This window comes from Pinus tabuliformis, chromosome 8 (assembly GCF_031772625.1).
Source record: "Pinus tabuliformis cultivar Carrire ecotype Pingquan chromosome 8, CPIR1, whole genome shotgun sequence".
Classification (NCBI taxonomy): domain Eukaryota; kingdom Viridiplantae; phylum Streptophyta; class Pinopsida; order Pinales; family Pinaceae; genus Pinus; species Pinus tabuliformis.
The window spans coordinates 1021443555-1021454002 of record NC_142294.1 but is presented as its reverse complement, the minus strand read 5'-3'; positions in this window follow the sequence as shown (position 1 = coordinate 1021454002).

The following is a 10448-nucleotide window of genomic DNA, read 5'->3' as shown; positions in this document are numbered from 1 at the left end:
TTGTAAAAGTATAGTAATTTCTAGTCAATATGGGCTGTTTATTAGAAGGATGATCTAATGGTAGAACTTATGTTTAGTTTAGGGTTTTTTGCCCTAGAAGGCAACCCCTCTCTTTGTATGAGGGCATTGTATTTGAGGCTATGATATAGATGTGTATTCTCGGAGCGAGAAACAGAGAGGTGAGATTGTGAGAGAAAACAGAGGATATTACAGTGGATCTGCTGTAGGTTGTGTCTATTCATTTTGCTGGATAATAGAAAGGAAGGACTGGCTGTGCGGGGTGGACGTAGCCCAAACTGGGTGAACCACGTATATCTGTGTCTCTCTTGTTTTATGCATTTTCTGTGTTTATATTTATGCAATATTTTATGTGTTCCATTGCTCCGTAATATATAATTGTCTAACACGTCTCGTGAATTGTAATCCACAATTTTGCTAGTCATCTTTGATCCTCTTCTTATTGCAAGTATATCATGTCAGATAAGCCAAAATATAAACATAACCAACATACTTCTATAAGGGGAGGATATCTCATCTGGAAGAACAACCAGATTAGCATGATACATGTATAATCATAATCACATCAATAAAATGACATCATGCATGACAATACCAACTGCATGCCATGACCTCATGCATGAAAACCATAACAGTGCATGAATAACAACCATATATACAACTAACATGCATAAAAAATACATATAAAACCAATGTGCGTTCATGACAAACACATCTCTCCCATCCAGTCCAAGTGTTGAACCATGCTTTGATACCACTCTGTAACACCCTCCTCCCACACTTACCCAAGTTCACTAATCCACCAGGGTAAATATGTGACAAAGAGTTACTATGATATGACTCAACCTCCTAGGTACAATTAAGAAAGTGGAACCGTCCAGCCAAAACTTTACTGACCTTCCTTTGGAGCTACAGGACCCCTAGGAGCTAAACAACCACTCCAATGCCCAAACCTTGAGCTAACTTGCTTTTTCACTGACCTAAGCTACTAGTTGTATGAATAACAAGGCAAGACAGTAACTGTAAGCTTCCAATCACATGGATAACCCTGCCTCCTAATGACCACAGTCTAATTTACTCAATTCTGTGCATGAAACCCCAAGATCCGAGCCACTTTTTCAGGGCTAGGATCCAGACCTCTGCCCATAACTTGATAAAACTTTCCATAATGCTGAATGACACAAGGACAAAGCCATTAATGCAAAAACTATACAAGTACTCAAGCTAATAAGGCCTGACCATGATAGGCATTCCGTCAAACACATTATGAACATGAGATCTAGATGTCATAATTACATATATAAACATAGGGGTCTCATACTTATCTGAATATCATCAAGAAGGCCTGATGCCATCTCACAATAGATGCAATAACATCTATTAGGTTGTGCATTCATTATAAATTCATTTACTAATCAAAACATGACGATATCCATAAATAAAGTCTATCATAAAGCCATGGTTATAACCAACATATAACTAGAATAATAACAATGACAAAAGAACCATCAAAGTGACATAATAACAAGTATAAATACTTATGACATACAAGAGGAAAAAGCTCTTATTAACATATGAAAATCCAACCAAGTTAGGGACTTCCATGTACCACCTGACCATAGATTGCGTTGAACCAAATATTTCTTTCAGCCAATCACCCCTGCGCCATATTCCAAGCATAAATGTGGGACTCACAACAAAACAACTAGGGTTTCCTCAGGATTTACACATATCCCTCCATTATTTGTCAATGGATTTGTAGGACCTTCACATATATAACTAGGCTTTACCGCAATCCGGCTATTACCGGTCAAGGTATTCGTAGGCCCAAACAAAGAAATATACACTACTAGGCTTTACCACAATCCCACCAAAACTAGTCAAGGGATCACTAGGCCCTAGAAAAGCATAGGAATTTCTTCACCAATACCTTGAGGAATTTTCATGTCTCCACCCTTAGGCTTTACCGCGTATCTCGCCATTATCAGTTAAGGGATTTCTAAGCCCTTGGGAATTTTCCTGATACCACTTCACTTGGTTCCAAAAACATCTGACAACCCAGCTCAACCAAATGAAAGAACCCCATCACACCATGGCTATCTGGAAATGGCAAGGTAAAGTTGAAACCACTATCACACCTTGAAAATCCCATGCTAATGACAGTAAGAGAACCAAATACACACATGCATATACCATGCATGCTAAAATTAGGAAGGAAATCATACATGCAACTTGATACTTGCAAGTAATCCCACTCTAGCCGCTTGGTCCAACTCTTCCTTGCTTGATCTTTGCTTCCCTTTGATTTCTTGTCCTTCCTTTTCCTTCCTTTCTTCAATGCTAGAATTCTCTAAGTGTGCAAGAGTATGAGGGAATAGAGAGAATAGAGAGAGAGCTCCAAAACTGAATTGACAAAACGTTGTGAATTGATCCTTAGAAGCCTTTTTATCAAGAGGCCTCTATTTTCTTCAATTTCCATTATTGTCCTTCAACTTCCTCCTCACATGCAACCTGTGACCTTTCACCTTCCTTTTCTCCTATTTTCCATGATTTTCATGATTAAAATGACAATTAATGCCTCTTTCCTTTTCCATTGCCTTTGCCAATTTTCTTAGCCATAATAAACCAATTGAACACTCACTAGGATGTTTTGCCCAACATTCAGCTTGGAAGTGTCCCATGACCTTGGTCTTATTTTTGTCTTTATTAACTTAATTACATGAAATTTTAACTTGGGGTTGTTACAATGATAAATAGTTTGTGGGTGTATGTACAAATGCTTGCAAGGAAGGACTTGGTGGAGCTGTGATGGAGGAAGGACATGTGGTTTGATATGAGTCAAGGAAGTTGAATGATCATGAGAAGAACGATGTGACTCATGACCTTGAGTTGGCAGCTATAATTCATGCATTGAAGATGTGGAGACATTATATTCTTGGTAGGAGGTTTGTTCTGATGAGTGATCATAGTGGACTGAGGTACTTATTTGAACAAACCAATCTGAATGCAAGGAAATATAGATGGTTGGCTACCCTTAGTGAGTTTGACTTTGAGATAAAATACATAAAGGTAAGGAAAACAAGGTTGCAAATGATCTCAGTAGGAGAGTGCAGGTGAATCACATTTCGACTGTGAGTTCATATGGGACATATTTTCAAGAGCGGATATTGTAGGCATGACAATATGATGACAGGTACCAATAGTTGAAGAAAAAATTGCAGCAGTAGGGTGAAGGTGATAGGGATGAGGAGATGACTTGGTCAGATTCAGGAACAAGATTTTGCTATCGGATAACAATCAGCTAAAGAAGATTATCTTGAGTGAGTTTCATGTTGAGCGATATTCAGGTCACCTGGGAAATTAGAAGACCTTGACATTAGTTAAAAAGTTAAACTATTGGTCGAACTCGAAGAAAGAGGTGGTTGAGTTTTTTTCTATATGTTTGGATTGTTAGCAAGTGAAAGCGTAGTGTAAGCATCCTATTGGTTTGTTATAGCCTATTCTAATTCCTGAATGAAAATGGGAGGTCATTTCCATGGACTTCATTACAGGTTTGATGAGGACATCAAGACATCATGATTCCATCATGGTTGTGGTTGATAGGTTGAGAAAGGTAGGTCACTTCATTGTAGTGAAGTCTACTAATTTATCTAGTGAGGTAGCTCATATATTCATCAAGGAGATAGTGAGGTTTCATGGTGTTCCCAAGAATATCATATTAGACAGAGATGCCAAGTTCACTCCCAGGTTTTGGAAGGATTTGTTTGCAGGATTGGGGATAGAGTTAGCCTTTAGTACAACTTATCATCTGCAGACAGATTGACAGGTAGAGAGGGTCAACATGATTCTTGAGGACATGGTTAGAATGTATGTCATGCATCAACAAAGGAAGTGGGAGGAGTATATTCCACTGGTGGAGTTCTCTTATAACAATGGGTATTAGGAATCAATAAGAATGAGTCCATCTGAGGCTTTTTATGGGTAGAGTAGTAATACTCCTATCGGCTAGATTAATACAGTGAACAAGGTGTTGATTGGACCATACATGTTGGCTGAGATGGAGAAGGAGATGTAGGTTATCAAAAGGAATTTGAAGGCAAAACAATACTGACAAAAGAGTTATGTAGATCAACATAGAGCATTCAAGGAGTTCTAGGTTGGGGAGCATGTGTACTTGCGCATAAAGCCCAATAAGAGATCCTTGAGGATTGGATCATGTGCCAAGTTGGCACCTCGGTATTGTGGGCCTTTTGAGATCCTTGAGAGGATTTGACCAATGGCCAACCGACTTTCACCACTGCCAACACTAAAAGTCCATGATGTTTTCCATGTTTCATTGGTTAAGAGATATGTCTAGGATGTTGATAATGTGATTGATTGGTCTGTATTGCATATGGAACCAAAGGGAGAGTTCTTGCCAAAATTTAAGTGCATTTTACAGCAAAAACAATTCATGCTCTGGAACCAAGCAATAGAGCAGGTTAAAATGTAGTGGAAGCACTTTGGGCCCAATGAAGCTACATGGGAGATGGTTGATCAGATGTGGACTTTGTATCCTTCCTTATTTGTTGGTGGAGGAAATGTGTTTGGTATATGCGTTTTGGTTTATGTATATTCATATGTGTATTATAACTACTGCAATGAGCTTTGTTATAAATCTCCAACAAGCAGTATGATGTAAATACTGCATCGAGTTGTGTTATAAAGCTCCAATAAATAATATAATGTTCATGGTTTCAACAGTTGGTATGATGTAAATGTTGCATTAAGCTATGTTATAAAGCTCCATGGGTAGCATGTTTTTCTGGTTATAAGCATCATTGAACACTGAGGACGGTGTTCCCCCAAGGGGGATAGATTTGTAATAGTCCCTAGTTGATTTTCCATGTAAATAAAAATAAGACCAAGGTCATGGGAGACGTATCCCAAGCTGAATAGTGGGTGAAACATTATAGTGGGCATCACTTGTGGATTATATATGGCTATGGAAATTGGAAAATACATTGGCAAAGGAAAAGAGGCATTAATTGGCATTTAATTATGAACATAAAGGAAAATGGGAGAAAAGGGAGATGAAGAGACAAATTTGCAAACAAGGGAAGTTAAAGGAAAATGGAGGAAAATGAAGAAAATAGAGGCATCAATACTAAAAAGGTATCAGAGAATTAGTTTCTAGTTTTTTGATAGTTTTTAGTGGATCTCTTGTTCATTCTCTCTCTCATACTCATGCACACTTAGAGTAATCTTGGAGCACTCTAACATTCTCTTAGATTTGGAGGAAGACAAGCAAGAAAGCACTTAGGGGCAAGAAAGGAAAGTAAGGAAGCGCAAGGAAACAATGGGATCAATAACTATAGCTAAATTGCTTTGCACGTAATAGGTTTCTTGTGTGATTTAGAATGTTGGTTTTTGGATGCATGGTATATGCATGTGGTTCCTTGGTCATTTGTTGTCATTGGAATGGAGACTTGCCTAGATTGACAATGGTTTCAAATTTGCCTTTCCATTTCCTTGATAACCATGGTGTAATGGGTTCCCCATTTGGTTTTCTGATTGGTTCTCAGATTTCCTAGCGCTGTGGGTTGGAACAAATGCTCTAGAGCCTTGAAAAAACTTGGGTTCCTTGGAGGTTGTGGGTTGAGTTACTAGTCCCTGGAGACTGTGGGTTGGGACAAATGCTTTGGAGCCTTGAAAAAACTCCCTGGAGGTTATGGGCTAAGTTACTAGTGCCTGGAGCCTTGGGCAACTTGGGTAGAGACCGATATGGTTGTTGTTAGTGATTTTTGGGCTGTTTAGGTGAAATCAGTATGGTGGAGGGTTGAGGTGGTTTGGCCTTTGGAAGCCCAAGTTGGTTTATTTTGTTTTAACTCTTATGATCCCACATTCATTCTTGGAATATGGCGTGGGGGTGATTGGTTGAAACAAAATTTTGGTTCAGCCCAATCTATGGTAGGGTGGTATGTGAAAGTCCCTGACTTGGTTGCCATTTTCATTTGTCAATATGAGATATTTCCTATTGTGATCTATGAGCATTTTTATTAATTATGATGGTGATTTTCTAGATGATTTGACATGGTTTCTATGTCAATTTATGTTGGTTATATGATGTATTCTATATATGGCTCATGTCATGTTTTTATAAGTTATTGAATGGTTGATGAATGCATGTGCTAACTATTGTTATTGCAGCTAGCTAGAGAGGGAATAAAGCCTTCTTGGCGATTCTCAAATGAAGTTCATAAGTTTATGATAATATATGCATTCATGACTTGTAGCTTGTATGTTTACTATCGGTTTGATGAAATGTCTATCATGTGCTAGGCGTGTCTAGGCCAAGGTCTGGCTTAAGTTTCACTTTTTATCTTTGTTATCATTATTATCATCATTTTGGAAAGTTACAGGAAATTATGGGTAGTGGCCAGGAGGCTAGCCTGAAAAAGTGACATAGATCTCGTGACCACTAGAACTTAACTTAGGAATTTCGGTCATAACTACTTGGAGGTAGGCCTATGCGTGCGATGAGACCTCATAACCAAATTGATGTTGTATCCTGCATGCGGTTGGGGAGTTTCCCTTATGAAAAGATCCGCATATCAACGATTGACCATTTGGGGTGGTTTGTAGTCTCCTAAGTGGTCTGTAGCCCCTGAGGGAGGCTTGTAAGTCATCGATGTGTCGACTCCACTCCCATAACTAGAAATTGGAGGTAAGATCATGTCATAATGACACTCGTCTCATGTTTACCCTAGCGAACTTGTAAAAGTGGGAGGAGGCATTTACAGATTGGTATCAGAGCATTTTACATTCTCTTTAGGTGATATCTGACACCACAGGGTGGTATCAAAGCTCCTAGGTTCAAGCACTTGGACTGGATGGGATAAATGCATACAGTTATCCATGCATGTCAATTGTTTATGTGTTCATCATGCATGCATGTAGGTTACTTCTTGTTATGATCATGAAATTTATGTATATGTTGATATGTTGTGAAGATTATGTCATGCTATTTTGGATTGAATTGTGCATATGTGATGGCCTGCCCTGAGATACACTTAGGTATGATTTTGATTATGTCTATATTTGGCTTATCTAATATGACATGTTTTCAGGAGATAGAAGATCGAAGATGAAGAACATGATGGTGTATTAAAGTTCACATGAATCCCCTTACAGGCCTGATGAGAATTCAATGGGATGGGGCAGGTCACTTGAGCACCAAGGAGAAGAGTACTCTCTTGATATAACAAATACCGTTGAGAAGTTTTAAGGAAAAAATATGAAGTTGTAAGGCAAATAATAGTAGGTTTCTTAAGGCATAAGAAAGTCTTGCTAGAGCTCAAGAAAAGCAAGCAGAGTTTAATGTAGTCATCCTTCAGAGTCTTTCAAATTTGCAGAAACAAGGACAATTGAGGATCAGTCATGGAGATAGGTAGGAGGAGAAGACTAATGGGGCATATGGTAGAAAGTATCAATCAGGACACATGTTGGATAGAGAGTGTTAGGGTCCTATAATATAGGTAATCAAAGTCTGTTTGTCCAGTTATTTATTTGGGAATCTGCTGGTAAAGTTTAACCTATAAATTCACCAGGTATTATAGTCTAAATTTTCATTGTACTAAGGTAAAAAATTACTCAAGTCATTGAAAATATGTGTGTCAAAAGGGGTCCATTATTGTTGATTTGAACTGTAAGGTCCCTAAGGGATCATCAATGAGTTGTCATGAGTGTCTTCTCATGAGTGAATGTTGGAAAATTGATGGTGGTCGTGCTAGTATTGTGCATGAATGTTGGCACTGATGTCAACCAGACTAGAAAGAATGTGTGCTGTAGTGCATGGCTCAGAAGGATTCCTATAGTAGCTGTTGGCTTCATGTAGGGGATCATCATAGTGGGTGTGATTTCAGTTGTCCAAATAGAAAATGAGAAGAGAAGTTTCTAGTCATCTTCCAAGTAGCATAAAGACTCAAATCAATATTGGAACCTATTCATTGGAAAGTTCTCTGAACAAGATTTCCAATGATATGTGGAAGTCCAAAAATGGACTTCTAGATCAAAAGTTATGGCCTGTTGAAGTTTAAGGGTTTGAAGCCTTTGAAAGGAAGGGAAAAGAACATATCAGAGGTCTGGGAGATATCACATACCACATATCAAAGGTCCATGGAAAATCGATGATTGACACATTGGTGGGTCTTGTATAATCGACAATTAGCAATCGGTAAGGTCTAGGTCACATAAGTGATCGACACATCGGCGATCGCATATCGCATGTCGGAGGTCCATGACGCATTAGAGCAAATTAGCAATCGGCACATCGGTGATTTTCAAGGTGAAAACCTTAAGAATTGTGATATGAAAGCGCCGATAGTGTTAAGAAATGTGGGAACGCGCTGATAGTGTTAAACCATCGAGGAATGCCGAAACAGGTTAACAAAGAAATTCATCACAAAACCAAAGTAGGACGGGCCTTTTCTATCTCCTCTAGCCAGATGCGTGGTAGAATATGATTGGTTCCGATGAAGTTACGTGGCATTTGACGTCAGCATGATGTGGCAATACGAAAGGACACATGGTAGGAAGTTTTGGTGTTTTGAGGGGTCCTAAGGGGGAAAATAAGGGTGACACATGTCACCACTCATGAGGTGCCACGTGGCAGTGATGACATCATCATCGACGATCAGAGGTCCAGAGATAATGAGTGCTTTGTAACACTTGCCACTTTAAAAATATCTGATTGAAAAGTTCTGATAGAGGGGCTAGCGCGCGGTTTTTAAGACTTAAAGAACTAAGGCATTAAATCACTTAACAAAGGAAAATAGCCCCGACAACGAATAAAATGCCGAGCACCTCAAGGTTAAGCCGATGGTTACAACCCTCGGTCCTATGCAAAGAAATGAAGGAATGGATAAAATAAAAGGAGCTAGGATAAAAGTGGAAATTTACGTTAAATTATGTTATAAAGGGGTTCTGGTATAGCATTCAGCCAATATTCAGTGGCCCAGTGATATAACAAAACAAAGGCCAAAGGAGAAAAATCGCAGGGGGATGAGGAGTACGGTAAAACAATAAGGCATAAACCTCTATGATAAGACCATACAAAGAGTTAACAGATGGACGGATCGACAGTTATTTGATCGCAGGAAAAGAGAGATGGTAGTTTGGAATGGATAGTCAACAAGCTTATGTGAAAAAACCTACAACCACTCTAGATTTAAAGGAAGAGGATCAACATTAATGAACCAATTTACAGATTTGAAGGCTGAAGATTTTCCAGCAATTCTAAATTTCTTGCAGTTTTCCAGTGTTTATTTTTATCTTTAGTTTATTGTTTAGATTTTTCCCAAAAGGCAACTACAATCAACAATATATTTCCTTCAAAGTTTCAACAAACAACTGAATTCAACCAAAGTTCCTATTTTCTAGTTGTGTTTCAAGAAATATCCATGTCTTTGTTAGATATTATTTTGTAATGAGTTTTGATTTGAAGTCCGAACTTATTCGAGACAACCTATAAATATTTTTCAATAAAACTTAGAAAGGGGTTAGAATGTGTTGGATTATGTTAGAGTATGTATGAAGAAAAGAGTTGTACATTGATGTAAGTCATGGATTGTACTCAAATTGATCAACTTACAGAAATATAGAGAAATTTTGTTCCAGGATTCCCATGTCAAGCAATTGGTGATGTGTTATTTCATGTACAATTGTTTCTTTTCCTTAGTTTCCATATGTTTTTTCCCTCATTGTTGAAATAAGATTAAGGGCCGAATTTTCTTAAGTGTACTATGCTCTAGCTTGTTAACAATATCAATGTTTTCTTTATGATGATAAGTATATAATTAATATTTGTATGCTCTATATTTAATTGAACTCAAATATCATTCATTCCATTCACAACATAAATGTCTTAAAGGATCCAAGAGTTTAACTACCCTGCCATGTTACAATTCCTCTGTCATTTTTGCAATTGATTACTCAAAATTAAATGACTCCATTCCCAATAGACTTTTGTAGCTTCTTTCAACCAAACTTTTGAAAAACCGAATTCAAACATAAATAACTAGCCTAAGAACTTAAAAGAAAAACCAGAAATCTAAATCAAACATAGAGATCCCTCTTTGAAGCTAGAAGGGCTAGATCCCATCTTTAAAAGTGGTTTTGTGGTTACCTCTGGGTTTCTCTCCTCAGCCTAGGGAAATTATAGAGTGATAACATTCTGACAATCATAATAGGGAAGAAAGGTTCTATTTTCCCTTGGAAATATCATCAAGTTTGATATTTGATTGCTGATGGTGGACAATAGTCAGACATATGAAGGCTGAACCATTCACCTGGTGACTCCAATCAAGTTTCAACTTGATCCAAAGACTCCATTGGCAGTAGGATCCAGAAATCAGGGTTTCACTAGCAATTCTATTGGCTCAAGATGGATC